The 25,955-nt window shown below is 41.7% G+C and overlaps 1 long non-coding RNA gene across 1 annotated transcript; it reads right to left on the bottom strand.

Moving 5' to 3' along the window:
• Positions 1-1,119: 1,119 nt before the first annotated feature.
• Positions 1,120-25,955, bottom strand: LOC138736641 (uncharacterized). The gene is made up of 4 exons (XR_011340472.1): positions 25,892-25,955; positions 25,214-25,441; positions 23,825-24,166; positions 1,120-1,316 (listed from the first exon to the last, which is right to left on the bottom strand). It is a non-coding gene; the product is annotated as an uncharacterized lncRNA (long non-coding RNA).

Here is a 25,955-nt window from a genome sequence, read left to right as displayed (position 1 = left end):
CATGAGCTGGGAGGTGATAGGTGAGTATAGATGGGAGCGGGGAGAATATGGGTGGGGGTTGGGAGGGAGGAAATGGGAAAAAAGTAAGGAGATGTAAAGGGGAAGTGACAGAGGACAGGGGATGATGCACTGACAGGAAATGGTAGTAGATTGTGAAATGAAGAGAAAGAGGTGGGGAGCAAGGAGAAGGAAGGTGTGGTTGATAACCACAAAGAGAGGGTGAGAGAGAGAGGGAAAAGGAAGAATGGAGCCAGAGGAATCTGGTTATGGGAGGGTAGGTGACCGGAAATTGGAGAAATTAATGTTGATGACTTTTGGTTGGTGATAGCCAAGATGGAATATAAGATGTTGTTCTTCTAATTTGCTAGAGCCCTCGTACTGGCAGAACAGTGACAATGGGGTGTGGAATTGAGTTGGTTGACCACTGGGAGGTCCATGCTATTGCAGCAGATAGAGCAAATATGCACAATGAACTAAGCTCCCCATCTGTATCCAGTCTCCCTGATGTAGTGGAAGCATCACCAGGAGCTCTGGATGCAATAAATGCATCTGCAGTCTTTTTTTGTTTGCTTCATGTTTGCGGCTATTCTGCAGATATTCTCACAATGCCACATGCAATAACCTTTGCCTGTTTTGCAGAACTTTATCAAAGGCCTTTGGAATTAGTTAAATTGCATTTGCTGCTTTTATTTCTCATCTCTATGCTTTCATAAAAAATTCAGTCCAATTGGTGAAAAGGTCACACCAGTATTGATGTGAATGCCCATTGTTCATGATTATATTTTTGGTGTCCAGCTAGAACTGTCTTAACTTTTAAGGGATTCCATTATTTTTTTCCTACCTCCCATATTAAGCTGACTGCTCTGTAGTTCCTTGGGTATGTTTTATCTCTCTTGTTAAATGTAAATACTAAGTTGGTTATTGGACAATTATGTAACACTGCATCTTTTTCCAGTGAATTGTTAAATAGGGATTTTTAGCAGACCTTTTGATGCCTTCATAATGAACAGATACAATCTGGCCAGATGAGTTAACATTTCTGAATTTTTAATAAATTAACTAATCATTAATTGCTTCATTTTTAATGTTCAGCAAAACTTTAGCAAGATAAATACCAAATCATTTTTAACGTAAACTTTCCAATGTATTGGTGGGATTAAGGTGGAGACAATTGGAACCATTAAGTTTCTGGGAGTCCCATCTTTTGGAAGAACTCTCCTAGAGCCAGCACATCGAGGCAACTATAAAGTAAGTGTTGTTGTGGTCTAGTTGATCTCGCAGAGAGGGTAGGGTCAGCGACAGCATCTCCTGATGACCTGGTGTAATGATAGGTAAATCAGATTTTAGATTTCTGATTTGTTGTCAGAGTACATACATGACATCACATACAACGCTGAGATTTTTTTTCCTATGGGTGAGGCAGAATTACCATTTATTGGTAATGCAAAGAGAAAATGTACTCAACATATCCATGTAAACAAATAAAGAAATATAAGCAAACTGATTATGCAATATACATAGAAAAAATCAATAAAGTGCAAAAATAAGATTCCTTAAGTGAGTCCTTGATTAAGTTTGTTCCTGAGGAGTCGGATGGTAGAGCATTAGCTGCTGTTTAGGAACCCGCTGCTGTGAGTCTTGTGGCACCTATATCTTTTTCCTGATGGTAAAAAATTGTGAGCAGAGTTTTGTGTATCCTTGATGATTGCTGCTTCTGACAACAGTGTTCCCTGTAGATGTTCTCAAAGATGGGGAGGGTTTTGCCTGTGATGTCCTGGGCTATGCCTACCATCTTTTTCAGGGATTTACCCACAGGTGTATTGACCATGATGCAGCTGGTCAGCACACGTTTCCACCACATATCTGTAGAAATTTGCCAGGGTTTCTGATGACATACCAAACCTCCGCAAACGTTTGAGGAGCTGACGTGCTTTTTTTCACAATGTCATTAGTGTGTTGAGTCCAGGAAAGATCCTCCGAGATAATGACCGGCAAGAACTTAAATTTGCTCACTCTCTCCATGCCTGATCCTTCATTGATCATTGGTTTGTACACCAATGGTTTTCCCTTCCTGAAGTCAACAATCAGCTCCTTGGTTTAGGTGACAGCATGTGCAACATTTTTGTTGGTGCACCATTAAGCCAAGTTTTAAATCTTTATCCTGTATGTTGACATTTTGCCTATTTTTATACCACTCCCTCAGCATCATCAGCAAATTTGTAGATTTTTTTGTTCTACCAAGCTACACAGTCATAGCGAGTAGAGCAGAGGGCAAGAACACACGCCTGCGGTGTTCCGGATCTGATGGAGATTGTGGAAGAGATGTTCTTACCAATTCTCCCTGCTCCTAACCCTCTATTTATCTTCCATCCTTGTCCCTGCTCCTAACCTTCTATTTATCTTCCATCCTTGTGCCCAAGTCCCTGATCATCAGAACCCAGATGCGGTGGATGGGACATGTCATCAGAATGGATGACCACTGCATGCCTTGCCAGCTGCTCTACAGTGAACTGAAGACTGGAAAGAGACCTCTATGTTGTCCTGGCAAGTGCTCTAAAGATGATGTGAAAGAAACTCTACACTATTGTGGTATCCAGCTAAGAGAACCAGAAGCTGCGACTGCTGACAGGTCCTGTTGGCAAGCCTTGTGTGATGATGCTTACACCAGTTTCGAAGACAGACACTGCCAAAAACTGGTGGAAGGCCATGAAAAGCGTTGCAGAGCAGCAGCCACAATTATTTCAACAATGGACTTAAAATGCCCCCATTGTGCTAGACTGGGACTGCAAAGTCACCTTCATGTCCATAGATGAAAGGTGGTCTTCAAACCGAAGGACAACCAGTAAAATGTGCCTGTCCAAGTGTCTCTTAAATGCCCCTAATATTTCAGCCTCCACCTCCACCCCTGGCAAGGCATTCCAAATACCCACAACTCTGTCAAAAAAAATTACCCCTGATGTCTCCCCTAAACTTTCCTCCTTTCACATTGTATATATATCCTTTGGTGCTTTATATTCCTGCCCTGGGAAAAAGGTGTTGGTTTTTCACCCTATCTATTCTTCTCATAATCTTGAAGACGATTAAATTTCCTTTCATCCTTCTAAGCTCCAAAAATCCCAGCTCTGCTAAAAATAAAACTTGTTTTTAAAATCCAGGCAATATCTGATAAATCTCCTCTGCACCCTCTCCATAGCTTTCACATCCTTCCTATGACAAAGTGATCACAACTGAACACAATATTACAAATGTGGTCTCATCAGAGATTAGTAGCATTGCAACATAACCTCCTTACTCTTAAATTGAATCAACCTATTAATAAAGACCAACATCCCATAGGTCCTCTTAACTATCCTATCAATCTGCATGGAAACCTTGAGGGATGAATGGATATGGACCCCAAGGTCCCTCAATTCATCCACATTCTTAAGTAACTGACCATTAACACTGTACTCAGCCTTCTGGTTTGTCCTTCCAAAATGCATTAATTCAGACTTATCCAGGTTGAACTCCATCTGTCACTTTTCTGTCCAACTCTGCATCCTGTCTATATCCTCAAGTAACCTACAACAACCCAGCTCCATCCATAACTCCTCCAACCTTCATTTCATCTGCAAACTTGCTGATCCATCCTTCTACCTCTTTATCGATGTCATTGATAAAAATCACAAAGAGCAGGGGACCCAGAACAAATACTTGATTAACTCCACTAGTCATTGACATCCAGGCAGAATACTTTCTGTCCACTACTAGTCTCTTCTATCTACATTCAAGCCATTTTTTAAATCCACACAGCCAAGTTTCCATGGATCAATTTATTTTATTACCTCCTCAAAAAATTCAGTTAGGCTCATGAGGCATGACCTTTCCTTCACAAAGCCATCCTGACTATTCTTAGTAGACTGTACTTTTCCAAATGCTGAGAAATCCTATTCTTAAGAATCCTTTCCAATAGTTTGCATACCACTGATGTACGACTCACCGGTCTATAATTCCCAGGATTCTCCCTATTACCTTTTTAAACAAAGTGACTACATTTGCCATACTCCAATCCTCCAGCACCTCCTCTGTGGCCAAAGAGGATTCAAAGATGATAGTCACTGCCCCACCTATCTCTTCCCTCACTTCCCGCAGCAACCTGGGCTATATTGCATCCGGCCCCAGAGACTTATCAATCTTTATGTTTTAAAAGAAGATCCACCACTTCCACTTCTTTAATCTCCACATTGTCCTGCACACAAGCCTTTTCTATTCTGATTTCACCCTAATCAAGGTCCTTTTTCTCTTGTGAATATTGAAAATATTTATTTAGGACCTCACCAACCTCCTCTGCCTCCAGGCACATTACCTCCTTTATCCTTTAGTGACTCCACCTTCATTCTCATGATCCTTTGGTTCTTCACGTATGCATAGACTGCCTTGGAGTTCTCCTTAATCCAACATAGTAAGACTTTCTATCTTGGCTTCCATTTAATTCTTATAAGCTATTCCTGTTTCCTGCTTCCGATATCTAAAGTATGTTTCATTCTTCCTCTTCACTAGCTGCCTCATCTGTTTTGTCAGCCATGGTTCCCTTTCCCTACTATCTTTTCTCTGTGTCAGTAGGACAAACCTAACCTTTGGTCTCTAAACTTTCTTTGCAATACTTTTGTGCTTCTACCCTTGAACATCTTTTTCCAACTTACTTTTGTTAGTTCCTGCTTCATAACATCGTAATTTTCCTTTCCCCAATTAAGCACTTTCCCATTTTGTCCGCTTATATCCTTATCCATAGCTATGCTAAACATCAGGGAGTTGTGGTCACTCTCACCCACTGAGAGATCCGCCACCTGATCAGGTTCATTACCCAGAATTAAATCCAGTATGGCATCTACTCTTGTCAGCTGGTCCACATAGGTGGATCATGCATCCTTCCTGAACACTCCTGACAAATTCAACCCCATCTATCCCTCTTGCAGTCCAGAAGTGTCAGTTAATATTAGGGAAGTTGAAGTCACCCATAATAACAACTATGTACCCTGTATCATTCCAAGATCTGCATAATTATCTGCTCCTCAATTTCCTGAGGGCTATTTGGGGCCCTGTAGACTACTCCCAGCATAGTGATGACTTCTTTCCAATTTCTGACTTCTACCCACACTGTTTCAGCAGACACACCTTTTGAGCATTTCACGACCTACTAACCATTATATAGCCATGATAGTATCCCTGACCAGTATCTTACTTCCCCACCCTTACTTCCTATCCTTTTCCTTCTAAATCCTGGCACTTGCATCAGCCAACCCTGTCCTTCCTCCACCCAAGTCTCGTAGTTCTACATATGGATCCACGCTCTAAGTCACACATGTCAAACTCTGGCCCGCGGGCCAAATTTGGCCCGCGATATAATTATATTTGGCCCGCAAGATCAATTCAAAAATGTATTAGAGGTGGCCCGCTGGCCGCCACGCCAGTATAGCGCATGCACAGTAATACAACAAATCCCAGAATGCATTGGCGTCAGCCTGCTAATTGCCCCCACCTCCTCTGTTTACATTGCAGGGTCTCACCGTGGACTCTGGTTTTGGAGCCTGGCTGGTGTCAGGGGAAGCCAAGGCCGCTTCCCAGCACCCGGAACCGGAGGCTTCGGGCCTGACCTCGCCAGGACCGTTGCCCACTCCCCCTCCCTGCCGCAGGCCGATCCGCTACTCACGGTGATGGGGCCGCTGCTCCGCCGAGATGCCGCCCTGCAGCGAGAGCCGATGCCCCTGCACTGTCATTGTCCAATCCGATCACCCGCAAACCCTGCCCTCCCGCACACAGGCCTGAGTAAGTATTATGAACTTTAATCTCAGGATAAAATTATCTTCCAATAGTTTCATGTCACAGTGATAAATATATTCCTGGTTAAAAATGGTCCTGCACCTGGATACAAGCTCATTAGGCATAAAACTTGAAAAGTGTGTAAATCAAAGGATATCTGTACCAATAGAAAAAGGGCATGGCAAATAACCCTGCTAGAGTTCATGCCCACAATCAGTCACCCATTTGATTGTTTCAGGAATCATGTTATTCTCCCACATTCTCAATAGCCCTCAGATTTTACTATTCGACAGCACACTAGCAACATTTGACAAATCCTCTATAGAGAAATATTATTTATTGAATATTTTATTTCTCATTTGTTAATGCTTCTGGAAAGAGTTTATCCAAAACTATTATTAAACATTTATTTTAATAAGAAAAAGTTTAACATTACATATGTTGAAAGAAGAGAAAACATGCAGATGTTGTTGAAAATTTTCAATAAATATTTAGTTCGGACCTCGACTTAGTCCAAGTTTTTAATTTTGGCCCTCCGTGAATTTGAGTTTGACACCCCTGCTCTAAGTTCATCCCCTTTATTTCTAACACTCCTCATGTTGAAGTAAACACATTTCAAATGCTTTACCAAGTTACATTTATTTTTCATCCCCTGCCTGTTCTTCCCCACAGAGTCAGAACACATAGCATCATGATTTTGACCTTCTGCCGTATTCTCTGCACTCACATTCCAGTTTCCAGCCTCCTGCCAAAAGGGTTTAAACCCTCCCCAAAAGCTCAAGAAAACCTGCCCACAAGGATATTGGTCCCTTTCCAGTTCAGCTGAGGCTGTCCTTTTTTTGTGTCCCCAGAAGAGATCCCAATGATTCACAAATCTGAACCCCAGTCCCCTGCACCAAATATTTAGCCATTCATTTATTTGTCACAACTTCCTATTCCTACCTTATCTGGCATGTGGCAAAGGCAACAATCCTGAGATTATCATCCTTGATGTCCTGCTTTTTAACACCTTTCCTAACTCTCTATATTCCCTCTTCAGTGCCTTAACCCTACTTTGTTCTATGTCATCGGTCCCCACATGGACCACAGCATCTGGCAGCTCATGCTGTCCCTCCAGAATTCTATGAACTCAATCAGAAATGTCTCTGATCCTGGCTCCTGGGAGGCAACATACCATCCAGGATCCTTGATCTTGTTCACCGAACCTGCTATCTATTTGCCTAACCAACAAGCAACCAATTGCCATAGCTCTCCTCTTCTCCCCCTTCCCTTCTTAGCCCAGGGGCAAGTCTCTGTGCCAGAGATGTGACTACCTTGATATGTTCCTGGTAGATCATCTCCCCCAACAGTATCCAAAGCAATATACTTATCGCTGAGGGGAATGGTCACAGAGGTGCTCTGCACTGTATGCCAATTCCCCTTCCACCTCTCAACAGTCACCCAACTACCTTCCTCCTGACTTTTAGTGGTGATTGTCTCCCGAAAGCTCCTCCCTCTCACTGCCTCTGCCTCCCAACTGATCTTGCATTCATTTAGCCCCAGCTCCAGTTCCCTAACTTAATCTACAAGAAGCTGCAGCTGGATGCACTTCTTGCAGATGCAGTCACCAGGGACAATTGTGCCATCTCAGATTTCCCACATTCTGCATTTGGAGCATTCCACTGCACTACTACTGTCTCCATCAACAATTCTTTGTTTCAATGCAAAAGTCTTGGCCTTACATTACTGGAAACAAGCTCGTTGTCAGTCTTGCTCACTGAAGGCTTGCAAGTCAAAGCCTCAAAGCCCCACTCCCACAAACTGGCTGCTCCACTTGAGCTTCCCCTCTTTTTATTTATCACTGCCCTTATCTGTACTCACTCCCACCAATCATTGTTCTGTTTAACCCTTAAATTGCCCTCCGCTTCCTTTTTAAATACACTCATCAAAAGCTGGCTCCCGACACTCACAACTCTCCCCAGTCCCTCACTCCTCCTCTTACAGGGATTCCCCAAAATTACAATGGCCTGAGTCTTTGCTCCACCACAACCTCTCAAAATTCTTCATCAGAAGAGATGTAAGGGGTCACCAGCTGATAGTTTCTGAATTAGGTACTTTTCTTTGACACTGATATCCTTTTGAAGCAGGTGGGGGAACTCTGCCTATTGCAGCGAGATGCTGAAAAACTCCTCAAAAATTCCTGCCATTTGATCCACACAAGTTTATAGACATGGGCAGGTACTCCATTCAGACTGAATGGTTTCCCAAAAGGTTTGACCTCTTGAAGGTTCTTCTCATGTCACCATTTGTGACTGGGAGCACAGAGTCCCGGGTGGGGGGAATGAAGGATGCGGAGGGTGGTGCTCATGTGGATATATCATTGTTTTCCCATCTCATCTGAAAGAGATCTATAACAATGTGGGGCAATAAGATAGAACCATAAAATGAGCAATAAAGAGAGGGAAGGTAGACGATGAAAAAAGATTAGCACAGAAAATTAAAACAGACAGTAAAGGTTTTAATAATTATATAAAACACAAAAGGATAGACAAAGTGAAGGTTGGTATGTATGTATTGTATGAGGTGGTCTACCCCCTGAACCTGTGACTCCTCCCTCTCAGAAATACCTATAAAGGTTGTTACGCCCAAACTCCTCTCTCAGAACCTGCCTTGGAACCTGGCCAGCAACATGTGAGATGTGCTGATGTCTTAAGGAGATTAAAATCTCTTAATCACAACTCTCTGTCTAATGTGGTTGATCGATAGCGCTACACACACACTTAAAGATAGTACTTCCCTTGTTTTGCCTTGTAAGAAGCAATAGCATGCAGTGCTGTGGCAGTGAGAATGCTGAATGACCAAAGAAACTGCTCACACTAACCATCTGTCATAGTCATGAAACAATATTTGTTTGTTTTTTTGTATATATGAAATACCTATCCTGCATATGTATCACTTGACTGCATGTGTATTATGTCTGGTTGTGTGTCTACGTGTTTGTACTGAGGACCAGAGAACGCTTTATCATCGGGTTGTACTTGTGCAATCAGATGGCAATAAACTTGTCTTGACTTAAGTGACCAAGTGTCCATCTGAGACCAGCTTAGTCCAGAATTTTCTATTTGCATTAGTAATGACTTCCCAGAGGTTGTTCCTGAACTTTCTGATTTGAACGGCATGGAATTGGAGCTGCGAGGCAAGATCTCTACTTGCTGCTCCATCATACCAGCAAAGTAAAAGAATCAAAACTGATCTTAGAAATTCTGAGCTGCACATTAATTATCTTTGATTCTGAGCTCAGGCTATATGGCCAAGTGAGACAAATAGTGAGAATGGGTTTCTCCAGAAAATGTTAATGGTGATAATGGAATGGTAATGACATTTATCACTGGTGACAAGCTAATAGAAGTGAAACACAAGAGTCTGCAGATGCTGTACAGGCAGTCTCTGGGTTAAAAACAAGTTTTGTTACCTGGGTCTCTCTTTAATCCCAATTTGTAGGTAAGTCGGGAAAAGGTATATACATCCTTATTTAGCATCAGTTGGTCAAATGCTTATCTTAGAATCTACTATTTATTTTACTTTTATATGCATATAAAACACTTCTCAATTCAATAAAACATCTTAAACATAAGAATGCAGTACATATTGATAATAACAATACAGGTAATAATACAGTACTGTACGCCATAATAAAAGTAATTACATACAGTCATAAGATCCTGATTAAAAGTTAACACCTACAGGAGAAGATGATGGAGAGATTGCTCCTCCCTCCCTCCCTCTCTCCTCAGTGGCACAATCGCACTTTAAGGCCAAGTGGTCATTTTGCAGGGTCTAGTGGCGGCCCCACACCGAGCCGTGATGGTTTCAGAGACGTCGCAATGGTGCATCCTCCTGCTTTCTTCTTCTACCTCTCTCCCTCCCCTCACCTCCCTCCTCTCCGCCAGGCTGCTCATCCCCTTGCCCACCCACTGCTTTGCCTAGGCCCGGGTGGGGGGAGTGAAGGATGCGGAGGGAGGTGCTCATGCGGATATATAATTGTTTTCCCATCTCATCTGGAAGAGATCTATAACAATGTGGGGCAATAAGATAGAACCATAAAATGAGCAATAAAGAGAGGGAAGGTAGACGATGAAAAAAGATTAGCACAGAAAATTAAAACAGACAGTAAAGGTTTTAATAATTATATAAAACACAAAAGGATAGACAAAGTGAAGGTTGGTATGTATGTATTGTATGAGGTGGTCTACCCCCTGAACCTGTGACTCCTCCCTCTCAGAAATACCTATAAAGGTTGTTACGCCCAAACTCCTCTCTCAGAACCTGCCTTGGAACCTGGCCAGCAACATGTGAGATGTGCTGATGTCTTAAGGAGATTAAAACCTCTTAATCACAACTCTCTGTCTAATGTGGCATAGCCTAGCAGCGGATGTATGGCACCAGCCACCTGACGATCAATCTTTCTCCAGCTTCTGACTCCTGCTTATACTCCACTGAGGGAAGCTGTGCACCACGGAAGTGAGTAATATATCTGTATTTCTCTAAATAATATACTCTATTACTATAGTGTAGCATTAGTATATCACCAGCAATCAGCAATGAGCCAATGGAAAGCAAGCTCCGCTCGAACTGGAAAAAGACATAATTCTCCTTCCGGCTGGTTTGTCAGTTCGTAAATCAGACCTTTTCAACCCCGGTGGCTGCCTGTAATTGTAGTAAAAAAACCACATAACTGCTGGAGGAACTCATCAGGTATTGCAGCGTCCACAGCAAGTAAAGATTTCAGGGTCTGAGCCCTTCTTCAGATATACTGTACATCTTACCCTCCTATGGATGCTGCAAGACCGCTGTGTTCTACTGTGAAACCTGCTGAGTCCCTCCAGCATTTCTGTGTCAGCTGTAATCATGATGAAGCTGGTCGGAAATGTCACCAAAAGAGTGTCACTGAAATCAATGAAATGAGGAAATCGGATGGTTTTCAAAAATTGTAGTTGGAGGATGACAGCAGACAGAGAATAGCCAAAATGGTACACTTTAGAGAAAGTAGGAGCTTCATCTGGTCCCAAAACATAGCTCGTCTTCTACAACCTCCATCTTCTCTTGCCCCAAACATTGCTGATTTGCAAACTAAACTTCACCTTCACCCCCAAAACATATCCAGCTTGTAACCCACGACTCCAGTGACTGGTAGTGATTATGTTTCGATTAGAAATGTTGACACTTCCTCCCCCTCTGACCCACTGAGTTACTCCAGCAGATTGTATTTTTGTCTGTGAAACACTAGGTGAAATATTTGATGCCTGCAGCTTTTTAGATTCCACTTAAATAAAAGCTGGTTCACAAATTGATCCAACCCAGATCTTTCCTATGAGCTTACACCTACAGGAGGCTTAGAGATTGGTTCATTGGACAATTTTTTAGAAATAAGATAGAACCATAAAATGAGCAATAAAGAGAGGGAAGGTAGACGATGAGAAAAGATTAGCACAGAAAATTAAAACAGACAGTAAAGGTTTTAATAATTATATAAAACACAAAAGGATAGACAAAGTGAAGGTTGGTCCCTTGGAAGATGAGAAGGGGTAATTGTTACTGGGCAATGCTGAAATGGGGCTTTGGATTACTATTTTGTGTCAGTCATCATGGTGGAGGACACATCAAACATGAAAAAGACATGTTATGGGTGTCATGGGAGGTAAGGACCTCAGAGTAATATCTATCACTATAGAGATAGTATACAGAAAAAATGGGAGTCTAAAGGTAGATAAGTCCCCTGGTCCTGATGGAATCCATCCCAGGATACTGAAAGAATGGCGGAAGTTATAGTTGTGGATTTGGTGATAATTAACCAAAATTCTCTGGATCCTGGGCAGGCCCAGGTGTATTGGAATGCAAAAAAAGAATGTAGACAATAGGCAGGGGATGATAGGCCAGTTATTTTAACATTTGTAGTTGGGAAAATGCTTGAAGTCATCATTAAAGAAGAAATAGTGAGGCATCTTGAGCAAAATGGACCTATCAGGCAGATGCAGCAGGGATTCAGCAAAGGAAGGTCCTGTTTGATAAAGATAATGCAATTCTTTGAGGATATAATCAGCATGGTAGGTAGAGGGGAGCAGGTGGATGTTGTTCACCTGAATTTCCAGAAGGCATTCGATAAGATGCCACATAAAAGACTTTTATAGAAGAGAATGATGCATAGAGCTTGAAGTGATCTATTGGCATGGATAGCAGATTGACTATCCAATAGAAAGCAGAGAGTTGGGGTACAGGGTTAATTTTCTGGTTGGCTATCGGTGGTGAGTGAATGCCATAGGGGTTGGTGCTGGGGCTGCAACTGTTCACAATATATATAAACAATCTTAAAGAGGGGACAGTGCAATGTATCTAAGTTTGCTGATTGTGTCGAAAAGCAAATTGTGCAGAAAATATAGAAAGTCAGGAGAGAGATATAGATAGGTAAAGAGTGTGGGCAAGGGTCTGGCAGATGGAGTACAATGTTGGCCACTGTGAGGTTATCCACTTTGAAAGGAAAAATGGAAGATTGTAGTTGCCATGCTGAAGGATTTGTGAGTGCTTGTGGATGAATCTCAAAAGGTTGGTTTGCAGGTGCAGCAGGCTAAGAAGGCAAATGGAATGCTGGCCTTCATTGCTTGAGGATGGAATTTAAGAGCAGGGAGGTTATGCTGCAATTATACGAAGTACTGGTGAGACTGCATCTGGAGTACTGCATGCAGTTGTTGTGTCCTTACTTGAGGAACCTTTTTACCCCCTCCATAAATCTTCGTCCGCGAAGCCAAGCCAAAGAAAAAAAAAACTTGAGGAAGGATATACTGGCTTTGAAGGAAGGCCAGGTGAAGACATCAGATTGATTCCAGGGATGAAGGGGTTTGCCTATAAGGAGAGATTGAGTTGTCTGGGGGTGTACTTGTTGGAATTTAGAAGAATGAGAGTCGATCTTATGGAAGCATATAAAATTATGAAAGCATAGATAAAATAGTTGTTCTATTGGTAGGGGAAACCAGAACTAAGGGACACAGCCTCAAGATTCAGGGTAGTAGATTTAGGGTGGAGATGAGAAGGATCTCCTTTTCCCAGAGGGTAGTGAATCTGTGGAATTCATTGACCATTGAAACAGTGGAGACATCCTCAGTAAATATATTTAAGACAAGGATGGATAGAGTTTACTAGTAAGGAAAAAGGCAGATAGGTGGAGATGAGCCTATCATCAAATCAGCCATGTACTGATTGAATGGCTGAGCAGGCTTGATGGACTGGATTGCCTACTCCTGCTCCTATTTCTTATGTTTTTATATTTAGACTCAGTTTCATTTGAGCAGCCACTGATATGAAAATTGAAATTTCTAATTTCAGACAACTAAAACCCCCACTGTTCATTTGCCACTCCTACAAGTCCACCTAGGTTCTCCCTCCCTTTGTTAACCTTTTCTTCTCTTCCCCACATGTCCTAGAATGGTTGCTGTCTCTCACATGCTCTGACCATCACCTTCTGCATCCAGGTCTCATCTCCCTTATCTGTCTTCCTGACCCTTTTCCACCTCATTCCATATCTCCATCTCCCACCTTCATCTGGTTCTGCATCACCTTTAACTTCTAGCCTCTATCTCCACATTACCTCTCCCTTTCCCCATTAGCCCATTATTCCCCATCCCAGTTGGTTCCTGTGTCACCATCAGTTCCTGTCTCACACCTCCCTTACACCTATTTACAGTGGATAACCTCCCTCTGCACTCTCTGACAACTTGAAAAGTCACAACTCCAATGACAACACCCCTTTGCCTCCATAGATATGACTGGTCCATTATGCTTCTTCAGTAATTTGCTTAGTACTCCAGATTCCAGTATCTATAGTCATCTGTGTTTCCTTTTCAATCTTCACAAATGCTTCCAAACCAGCCAAGTATATCTTGCATTCTCTATTTCTATTTCTGTATATATGTTTTACTGCCATTTGTAGTTCCACTTCTGCTGGTTAGTGCAGGAATTTATCACCCCATAGAGGTCCAGAAGACCTTCAGACTCTTATTAAAAATATGCCTTCCCAAACATGAAATATAATCCACAGGAATAACAAAAAAAAAACATTTGGCTCAGATATTCAATCACAGATCACACAATTTGTTTTAAGCAGTACACCATTGAATTGTGCTGTAAAATCAATCACTGAATGTAATCTAGACTTCCAAACAAAAAGAAATGGGTATTTGATATCCACATTTCCATGCACTTGCCATACAAGCAGTTTTTTCACATCATTACAGCAACTATCAAAACTTTGATATTGGACCAATGAGATTTGAATAGACATCTACTTGATGGTGGGCCTGAATATTGTGGACTTGGTTTAGTGTTTTAGATTATGACAATTCAGAAATAATTCACAATGGAAAAGCAGATCCAAGCAGAAGAAAACCCTTCTTAAAGGTACAGACATCATCTATAGAATTGATAGGGTTTACTGGGCATTGAGCCTACTGTTTCGGGTGAGGAGTTGGATATCAGAGCTTGGGCGACTGTTGAGAGGTCGAGGGGTTAATTGGTCAAGGGCCAATAAAAGGAGGGTAGATATTAGGGAGTGGCTAGTGAGGAGCGTCCCAGTGAGTGAGTGACCCTGTAAAGGAGTGGGGCTTCCAGGGTTTGGCTCGAGAGGCTTCGGCGAGCAGAGGCTGAGGATGAGCATATCTGAATTGAGGTAAGACGGTCACATTTAATTTAAAATTTATCTTTTTATATTTACTATGCTAAGGTATAAGGAGAAGGAGGAAGGATGAGTGTGAGGGCAGTTTTCTGCTCCTTTTGTCACATGTGGGAAGTCATGGAGTTTTCTAACCACCCGATGTCCATGTGTGCACTAAGTGTGCTGAGCTGCAGTGTCTAAAGGACCGAATTAGGGACCTTGAGCTGCAGCTCGATGACCTTGTCTTGGTCAGTTATAGTCAGGTGGTTACACCTGGCCCACGGGAGGAAGGGCAGTGGTTTACTGTTAGGAGGAAGAAAGAGAAAGGTCAGGCTCCAGAGAGAGCATCTGAGCATGAAATCCTCAGAAATAGGTACTTCTCCTTGAGTACTGAGGAAAGAGATAGTCAGGCTAAGATAGGCAGAGATGTAGGGTCAGCCACCGTAGCCCAGAAAGGAAGTAATGGGAAGAATAAGGCGATAGTTATAGGGGACTAGATGGTGAGGCAGATGGACAGAGGTTTTTGTGAATGAGATGAAGAAACTCGGATTGTGGTTTGCCTCCTGGTGCCAGGATGTGGTTAGAACATCCTAAAGGGGGAAGAAAAAGAGCCAGAGGTCGTGGTTCACATCGGTACCAATGACATTGATAGGAAGGAAGAAGTGGTCCTGCAAAATGAACATAAGGAGTTAGGGAATTAACTCAGAAGAAGGACCACTAAGAGTGTAATCTCTAGATTACTTCCTGTGCCACGCGATAGTAAGGGCAAAAATAGTCAGGTAGAGATTGAATGTGTGGCTGAAGGGGTGAGTAAAAGAGAGGGTTTTAAGTTCTTGGATCACTGGGACCATTTCTGGGGGAAATAGGACCTATTCTGTAAGGATGGGCTACATCTAAATCCCAGAGGTACCAGTCTCCTGGCAGGGGCATTTGCTAGGGCTTTAAACTCGTAAGGTTGGGGACAAGGGTTTGTGTCAGGGAGGATGACAAGAACAGAGTCTTCAGGCAAAGAAAAAAGGCTTTTTCACACAATCTGGAGGTGGGACAGCAGCAGGTAATAAATAGTGGCCATACTAACAATTGTAGAGAGGGTGAGAGACAGAAAGTTAAAGGTGGAAGATCTCTGAGATGCATTTATTTCAATGCAAGGAGTGTGGTAAACAAGGTGGATGAACTAATGGTGTGGATTCACACATAGTGTTATGATGTGATAGCAATTTCTGAGACATGGTTGAAGGAAGGTTGTGACTGGACTAAATATTCCAGGATTTCACTGCTTTAGACGTGACAGAATTGGCGGGGTATGAGGGGGAGATGTGGTGTTGCTTGTCAGGGAAGATATTACAGCAGTGCCGAGACAAGATAGACTGGAGGACTCATCGCGGGACGCTCTGTGGGTTGAACTAAAAAATAAGAAAGGTGAGGCTACAAATATAGGTGTATATTATAGGCCGCCAAAAGAGGATAGGGAACTGGAAGAGCAAATGTGCAGGGAAATAGCTGAGATGTGTAGTAGAAATAGGGTTGTGATAGTTGGGAATTTCAATTTTCCTAACATTGATTGGGAAACACAATCAGTGAGAGGGCAGGATGGCTTAGACTTTGTACAATGTGTTCAGGATTGTTTCTTACAGCAGTATGTTGAGGTGCCTACTAGAGGGGAGGCAGTGTTAGATCTATTGTTAGGGAATGGAATAGGGCAGGTGATGGAAGTATGCGTTGGTGAGAACTTTGGATCCAGAGATCATGTATCCATTAGCTTCAACATAAATATGGACAGGGATAGGTCGGGTCTGAGGTTGAAGGTCTTCAAGTGGGGGAAGGCCAGATTTGAAGAAATGAGAAACGATTTGCAGAAAATTGCATGAGTTTATCTTTTTTCTGGAAAGGATGTAGAGGAGATTAAGAGGGTATTTAAAGAAGAGATATTGAGAGTACAGGATCTTTACATGCCAGTCAGATGAAAAGACAAGGCCAAAAGTTCAAGGGAACTGTGGTTTTCTAGAATAATTAGGAAGTTGATTCAGGATAAGAGGGGGGGCATATGCTAAATTTAAGAGGCAACAAATGGATAAGATATATGATTACTACATAGATTGCAGAAAAAAACCTTAAGGAAATTAAAAAGGCAAAAAGGTATTAGGTGTCAATAGCTGATAAGGTAAAAGTGAACCCAAAGGGTTTTTACAGATATGTGAATATAAGAGGAGGTTAAGGCTAGAATAGGACCGCTGAAAAATGAGAGCAGGGAACTGTGTGAGGAACCGTATCAGATGGGATAGATATTAAACAATTTTTTTTTCTCAACTGTGTTCGTGAAGGAAAAAGACATTGGACTATGTGAGATAAGTGAGGCAAATGGCTTAGTTATGGAAAAGACAGGGATTAGTAAAGAGAGGGTTTTGGAACTTCTAGGGTCAGTAGAAGTGGATAAGTCTCCTGGTCCTGATGGGATTTTCCCCAGGATGTTAAGGGAGGTCAGGGAGCAAATAGCGGAGGCACTGTCAGTGATTTTTCTAAGATCACTGGAGGAGGATGTGGCACTGTGGGATTGGAGGGTTGCTAATTTAGTTCCATTGTTTAAAAAAGGCACGAGGTGTCGACCAAGTAATTATAGGTCTGTAAGTTTGACTTCGGTGGTAGGGAAAGTTATGGAGGGTATTCATAGAGATGGTGTGTTTAAATATCTGGATAGGCAGGGATTGATCAGGAACACCCAGCATGGGTTTGTGAAGTGGAAATCATGTTTGATTAACCTTGTTGGGTTTTTCAAAGAAGTGACAAGAAAGGTCGATTAGGTAGGGCAGTTGATGTAGTCTATCTGGATTTTAGCAAAACTTTTGATAAGGTTCCACATAAAAGTTTAGTAAGTAAGGTTCAATCACTAGGGATTAATAGAGAAATAGTAAAATGGGTTCAGAGGTGGCTGGAGGAGAGACAGCAGAGGGTCATGGTGGATAACTGCCTGTCAGGATGGAAGCCTGTGACGAGTGGCGTGCCTCAAGGATCAGAACTAGGACCCCTGTTGTTCATAATTCATATTGATGATTTGGATGATGGGGTGGTTAACTGGGTAAGTAAATACGCAGATGATACGAAAATGGGGGGAGTGGTAGATAGTGAGGAAGGTTTTCAGGGATTATAGAGGGATTTGGTTTGTCTGGAAAATTGGGCTGAAAGATGGCAGATGGAATTTAATGTAGAAAAGTGTGAGGTGCTTCATTTTGGTAAAAATAATCAAAATAGGACATATGTAGTAAAAGGGAGGACATTGGGAAATGCACAAGAACAAAGAGATCTTGGAGTTATGGTGCAGCATTCCTTGAAGGTGGATTCCCATGTTGACAGGATGGTTAAGAAGGTATTTGGTATGTTAGCCTTCATAAATCATAACATAGAGTATAGGAGCTGGGAAGTGATGCTGTGACTGTTTAAGGCATTGGTGAGGCCAGATTTGGCATATTGTGTTCAGTTCTGATCTCCAAATTATAGGAAGGATATAGATAAGGTAGAAAGGGTGCAGAGAAGATTTACAAGGATGTTGCCTGGCTTAAAATACCTAGAATACAGAGAAAGATTGAAGAGATTAGGACTTTATTCATTGGAACGTAGATGGTTGAAAGAGGATTTGAAAGAGTTGTTTAAAATTATGAAGGGGATAGACTAGATGCAAGTAGACTCTTCCCCCTGAAAGCAGGGTAAGTTTAAACAGGAGGACACAAGTTGAGGGTAAGGGGGAAAAATTTTAGGAGAAACATTAGAGGATACTTCTTCACTCAGAGAGTGGTGGCTGAATGGAATAAACTTCCGGAGGAAATAGTTGAGGAAGAGTCAATTATTTCATTTAAGAAGAGGCTGGATATATACATGGATAGGATGGTGTTGGAAGGTTATAGGCAGAGAATAGGAGGGGGGGGCGGATCTAGCAGAGTTGTTTGAGTGAACCAACATGGACGAGATGGCCTGTTTCCATTGCCATAAACTGTTATATGTATTTACTGAGGAGAATGGTAAACTCAGGTTAGATAGAATGATGATTAGGATTTCAGAGCATGATTCAAATGAGGCCTTCCGCATTCATGAAGGGTCATGAGTTTTCCCTGTTTCGCTGACTGCTCAATCCTACTCCCGTGATTTCTAACTGGGCGGCGTTTAGCGTAGCGATCCGCACATTGCTATTACAGCGCCAGCAACCTGGATTAGAATCCGTTGCTGTTTATAAACAGTTTAAATATTCTCTTCGTGTCTGCATGAGTTTCATCTGGGCACTCTAATTTCCTTCTATCCTTCAAACATACAGGTGTTGTTTGGGCAGCACACATGCTTGTGGGCCTGTTATTCTGCTGTATATCAAAATATAAATTTAAATTTAAGAACATTTAAAACCACTCATCATCAAAAAAAGGTGCTCACAACTGTTTCCACTTTGGAATTTAATTGCTGACTGCCCAGGTTTTATTTGACAATGACTATTGCATCCATAAAAGGGAAATAGTCATTTGCTAATAAAAGTCAGAACAGATCATGCAGTCAAGTCATCCTTGTTGAGGAAGATAACCGCCTGGGCTTGTGCCATTTGTCTGTATTTGGCCAATATCCTTCTAAACTCTTCCTATCCAATTAGCTGTCCAAATGTCTTTTGGATGTTGTGTAATGAGCGTCGAAAGAACCAAAGACTTGTCGATCCAGACCAAGGCTTTTATTAACTAAAAGACTGGAGCATATCACAGATAGGTCGACCAGTCCAAAATGACCTGGTCTGGCTAGGAGCAATCCTTTAAAACCTGCTAGTAGGTGTGGCTCCACTCTCAGCCAATCACAGTCATCCTACACTACCAACTGTACATATACACATTTTAGATAGAATCTGTACTATCACATGTTGTAAGTGCACCCTCTTCTCTTGCCACTTGAAGCAATTTGTTCCAGCTGTTGACTACCCACTGAATGAATAAAGTTATTCCCCAGTTCTTTCTTAAATTTCTCCCCTCTCACCCTCTAGTTCTACAACTGTGCATCCTGAGAAGAAGGCTGCAAGCAGTCACTTTATCCATGACCCTCAGACTCCTGCACTTGAGGGAATACCCAGGCTGTCGAAGCTGTCTCAATGATCAGAGCAAATTTTTCATGTGCAAATCCTGAGATTAACACCAATCAAGGAAATGACGCACATATTATTCTATTTGTACAAATGACATTTTTCAATTCATTTATGGTACAAAGATTGCTTCTCGGGATAGCAGAAAGAAAACATGAATTTCTCCATATATTCTTGCTTTAACAAGTAGTTTTACAGACTGTGATAATCAGAGCATGTTATTTAAAAAGATGATGATCTGATTCAAACATTCATGAAGCTGGATACTTGGGAATATTGTATGCAGTAAAGTTCATTTGCCTGCTCTTTGAAATGAATTCTAAACCCAGCCAGCATTGATTACTTTAGTTCATCAGTACAAGGCCCACTTTTGAGGTGCCTCACCAAAGGCCTGATTGCACTGGGAGGAAACAATGCAGGGGAATGCAAGTAATGTCTGTATCCAATAGCAAAAAAAAAGTTTAATGACATTGCAAGGTCAGTGAATCCATCTTCTAATGCCAGTTCTCAATAGCATGATACCCCATTGGTATCAAAATATTTGGACGTATATTTAGATTTCAGATTCAGATCTTCAGATTTCAGATTTATTGGGTGAGGCAGAATTACCACTTATTGGGACATAAGTGCAAAAAAAATTGTACACAGCATATTCATGTAAACAAATAGAGAACTGTAAACAGATAATGATATATCTAACTGACTGTGCAATACAGAGTAAAACAATAAATTGCACAAATAAGAGTCTTTAAATGAGTCCTTGATTCAATTTGTTGTTGAGGAGTCTGATGGTGGAGGGGTAGCAACTGTTCCTAAACCTGATGGTACAAGTCTTGTGCCACCTGTACCTCTTTCCTGATGGCAGCAGCGAGAACAGAGCATGTGCTGGGTGGTGTTAATCCTTGATGGTACCTCCATTCCCTGTAGATGATCTTAATAGTGGGTGGCTTTTTTCTGTCCTGGGCTTTATGCTCATGGATCATGGTGTCCCTATGCCAGACCATGATGCAGTCAGTCAGCACACTCTCCATTACATATCTGTAGAAATTTGCCAGGGTTTCTGATGTCAAACCTCCACAAAGTCCTGAGGAAGTAGAGGTGATGTCATGCTTTCTTCATGATGCTATTAGTTTGTTGAGTCCAAGAAGATCCTCCGAGATAGTGACTCCCAAGAACTTAAATTGTTCACCCTCCCCACTTCTGAACCCCCCAATGTGAAGGTCTTGGTTGAGGAGATCATTAGTTTGCAAAGGGTACTGATCATCTCAGTATGATTGATAGGCATTCCTCCATTCTTGCTCCTTGTGAGTTTTGTTACGGAGGATATTAAAATGGTTAAAGAGATAGATTTTTGGGGTTTAGTGTAGGTCACTTCACAAAGAGTAACACATCACAAAATACATCTAATTTAAAATGCAAAAGCTTTGCTAAAGCTAGACACTGGCTTTGCAGAAACAATGAAGAATGCTGATCTATTGTGTATGGGCAATAAAGTCCAGGCTTAGAAGTACTGATAAGATCTTTCAAATATTATATTTGGAATCTCGGGAGAGGTATTTAGTTTTTACAAGCAGAGAGAGGAAAGAGAGAGAGAGAGAGAGAGAGAGAGAGAGAGAGAGAGAGAGAGAGAGAGAGAGAGAGAAGTCAGTTCTACAATAGCAGTTGAAGCTTCAAAATGGCAAGCAGGCAGCTTGTTGAAAAACACCTTTTTGATGTCAGGTTGTGAGTTCTGAGTTCAGCCTGTTCAAAACCTTTGTAGTCCCTACAAGAGGATATGGCTGGATAGAGTGTTTCTCCTGAAATAAGGGAAGCAAGAAGAACTCTATGGTGACCTGGAAGAAGAGGGTATCATTTGGAAAACCCATGAGGGGAAAGTTTCTTCGTCAAGATACTTAAGTGACTGATTTGAGGAAATCAATTTTTGTATGCCCCTGTCTGAAACCAATAAGAACCTTTCTGAATGGTAACCATTTAACTTTAAGCACCAGAGCCTGGTGAAGATTCATAAATGTTAAATTCTGCCCACAGTATAAGAATTGTCTGATACTGGTGAACTTGGAGAAGTGAGAAGTGAATGAATAGACTGTGAAACAAAGAACTTTCCTGAACATATTCACGTGCACTTAGAATTAGAAGGGGGTTAAGTTAATAGTAATAAATTAAAGTTTGATCCTGTTTTTATGTTTAAATAAAATTAAAAGCAAATTTTGTTTAAGTAACCATTGTCTTGGTGAAATTCTTTTGCTGTTGGGTTTTGGAGTCCTCTGGACTTGTAACAGTTTTTGTCTAATTAGGGAAGAATTAGTCTTGACAATGTTTAAAAATCTTTGCACATCATTACTGGCACTTCGTTGTTAGATCCCCTGAACTCATTTCACCTTTACCATCTGATCAATGACTCATCAATTCTTGTTGGACCTCAGCCGTCATTTACCCATGGGTCTGGCTTCTTATCCCCCAAATATGATGGCCTTTCCAGTCTAAAACACATCATCCTTATGCTTAATACTTGATCTCTTGGTAATTCTCATCAAACCACTCCCAATATTTACTGGAAATGCAGCCAAGATCTTTTCTCAGCAAAGAATAGGGCAGACCAGGCACTGCGGATGTTCCATAGTATCTATTGGGAGTGAAAAAAATAGACTGTGAGATATGCTCTGCGCAGAGTTTTCCTGCAGAACCTTTGAGTCCTTAATATTGATTTTTCTTGTCTCGGTGTTTCTATTGTTGACACAGTTTCGGGGCCAGGTTGATAGAAATGACAGAATGGATTAGATTGGAGTCAGTTTCATAGTCATCAGTTTGTACAATAACACAGGTGATGTGGATAACCTTGAAGCCTCTCACTCAAAATGGATGTGATGACAGTCAATCCAAAGTCATTAACTGGTTTAATGGCACAGGTAATGTAGATAACCTTGTGATACCTCTCATAGATAATGAAATAGTCTAAAATGTAATAGTCTAAAATGAACCAGTGCCCGGATCAAATATGAGGCCTTACATTTGTCTTTTCAATAAAAAAATTGTTTGTTAAAACAAAAACTTGTTCCAAGCATTTAGTCAGGAGAAGGACTCTTCTTGATTTAGCTTTCCCTGCTCATTGAGATTCACATCCAGGGGCATATCTATGCAAAACAGTGCCTATGGCAGGGGTGGGGAATGCATAAAAATAAACGATGACAAGCAATATTCAGGAGACCTGGCCTTGGTGGCTGCTATGTTGCATTTGGCATCCTATAATTTGAGAGCGAATGGTAGGATGAGGAATGAGGACGAGTGTAGAAGAAACAGGTGTTTGTTCTTTTTATGTCCAGTGTGGCGCGGGGAGGGAGGTGGTGTTGCGGAGAAAAGTGTTTTATAACAAAATAACTCGGCCGAGGAACCAGGGAGTTGCTTCAGAAGGAGTTTTTATTTACAAGATATCTTGGAGAACAGTCCCACCAAAATACTGGGGCTGCTCTGCCTGAGCACGGACCAGCCAGTTTAATTTATACAAAGGTACAAACAATAGACACATGACACATTGAAGCCCTGAGAGTGTCCACCATATAAGGGAGAAAGCAATTGTCATTGGTTGATTCAAAAAGAAACAATTCAAACTCTGTGTGCAGAGGCTATACTATCTTACTCAGCAGCACACAGCTTAATGTACTGAGTGTCCTTGTAATAATTAATAGACTTAAAAGTAGCAGTGCACAGCTTACTTTTAACTCTTTGTCACCCACTAAAACTTCCTTTACTATTTTTTTTCCACAGGTGGGAATCTTTCAAGTGGCGCCCCCTCCTTTATGTGGTACAACAGGCATATGCCATGTTTGCCACACCCTAGATACACCCCTGCACATAATTTCCAACTCTGGCATTAAAGGCTGGAGGCAATTATTTGGAGTGAATTTAGAAGGGTTTGAGAGAAGGAGAGAACAAGAGAAAAAAGGGGAAGATGAGAAGAAAAGGAAAAGCTGAAAGGGCTAAACAAGGTAAGGAGAGGAGGGTCAGAGAGAAGGTAGAAATGCAGTAAGACAGATTGCTGAACTGTCGTGCTATTCTACAAACTCCTTTGTACAATGTCATTATGGATTCAATTTAAGCTTCTATGGCTGTAAGCTGATTTTACTCAACAGAATGTGAAATTCCCATTGCAGCAGCCAAACCCCAGACAAAGCTGAAACCATTCAATTAATCGTGAGACATTAAATATAATGCATTGCTGGTTTTGCAAGTGCTGTTATGGAGTTACTTACTTCTCCAAAGTTGACAGGATGATCTCCTCATGCAAGCTCTTGCATGCTTCCCTGCCTGCTAGTGCACCAAGCATCACCTTTCTTTGAGAGGCTGCCATAGAAGTTGTCTGCAGTGGAATTTCTGAGTGATCTTGGCTCTGGGGAGCTGACAAGTGGTCTACTCTTTCAAATTGCTTTGAGTTCAGCCCAATCACATTTGATTACTCCACAGATGCAAATCTTTCCTTGTAGTGAAGTTACACAGCATCTGTAAGCGAGCCTGTGGCTATTAGAATCAAACTCAATGAAAGTATGCTTTCCTTATTGGCCTTTTGCTGCCAGCTTGGTGTTTTCCTTAGCTCGCTGAAAAAAAATGAAGAACAAGGAAATGGATTATTTGAATGTGCAATACACAAAAGTGTGAAGCAACACATGCAATTTCTTATGATCTTGGCCCTTGCCACTGCTCGAGACTATCTCAGAGTCCCTCCAGGTATAACATGTTCCACCTCCTTTTCTGGGAGGCCCTATGCCTTGCCACATTACCATGCTCTACAAGCAAGGGGAGACATGGCAATGAGGGTTGAGCAGTACCTGGGGATAAGGCAATCATGGTAATATATCTGTGACAGGTAGATGCAAGGTTTAAATCACTGGTAAGTCTGTGTGAGTGCAATTGAGGTAATGAACCTTTCACTCAATGCCATTAAAAATAAAGAGCTGAATGTTGACGTGTCCATTGTGGACAGTTTTTTTTGCACGACCAATAAATGGTAATTCTGCCTCGCCCATAGGAGCAAAGGATCTCAGGGCTGTATATGATGTCATGTATGTACTCCGACAATAAATCTGAAATCTGAATCTGACATTGATCTAATTGTCCTTGATTCCACTTCATAGCATGTTGTCTGCCATAATCTTGGTGTTGCTCCAGTGTAATAGAGGCTGAAAAGATCATCCAATTCTTGAAAATAAAACAAGCCTTCTGGAGCAGTTAAAATCCTACCTAAAGGAGTAAAACATGGCAGAGAACACCACTGTTTTTGACTTTATTGTCTGGGAAAGGGAGTGAATGGCAGGTGATGTCAGAGAATCTATGACTGTGATTGCCTTCAAGAAAGGAGACAGGACCATTTGAAGTAATCACAGAGGATTGCCCCTGGTGTCTACCAAAGAAAAGTCAGTACAAATATTTTTGTCTAGCTGTCACATCGTAGTAGCTTCAGATCTCCGTCCAGTTGCAATGCAGATTCTGCCCATCAAGAGGCACAATGAGAAAGGTTAAGGAAAATGTTGGGAGAAGGATCAATTAGCCCTTATTTTGACCTCATAAGTCTTCAACTCCATTGACTGAGAGGGATTAAGGGAGATATTTCTCCAAGTTGTCCATTGAGAAAAGAAAATCCTCACCATCCCCAGTTACTCCATGATGGCAAAATTGTCCAATATATTCAGAGCTTGTGATCTAGTTTTCTCGATGTTCACAAGAGGTGATCTGCTTGCAGAGCACCTGAATTCTGTTCTCAATAACTTTCTCAAACTCTTGGTTATATGGCATTTCAACTACTCTTCCAATTCTCATGCAGACCTATCCACTCTCTGTCTTCTCTACTGCCCCAGGGTGAGGCCCAAGGCGGACTAGAACAACATATGAATAGGTAAGGAATAGAGAGATATGTATCATGTGCAAGCAGTGGAGTATTGATATAATTTGAATAGTCTACAGATCAATAGATGAATAATTAATTTGCTAATTTTAGGTTTCCCTTACCAACTCCCTCCCATGCCCTACCCCACCCTGTATTTCCTTCTTTCTTTCTTTTCAATCCATATCTGGCCCTTCCATTCTTGCTCCCTTTCCCATTCCCCATTCTCACTTATTCTCTTCTTGGTTTCATTCATCTACTTTCTACGTATGTATTTCACCCACTAGATGATTCCACCACCCTCGCCACTTAATTTAATCTGCCCTTCATCCCTTCATCTCTCCTTTGATGATTCTTGCACAGGTGACCTTTGTGTCTCTGCTTATTACCCTCCAGTAGCTCTCTCCACCACTCTCTCAACCTCATGCCTGTTTCCATCTACCATTTTGTTCCTTAGCTGGTTCTCCCAATCCACTGACTGTCAGTTCCACCCTGCCTCCCTTCCT

This window comes from Narcine bancroftii, chromosome 1 (genome assembly GCF_036971445.1).
Source record: "Narcine bancroftii isolate sNarBan1 chromosome 1, sNarBan1.hap1, whole genome shotgun sequence".
Taxonomy (NCBI): Eukaryota; Metazoa; Chordata; class Chondrichthyes; order Torpediniformes; family Narcinidae; genus Narcine; species Narcine bancroftii.
The sequence above is the reverse complement of the archived record's forward strand: the minus strand, read 5'-3'. Positions and strand labels throughout refer to the sequence as shown.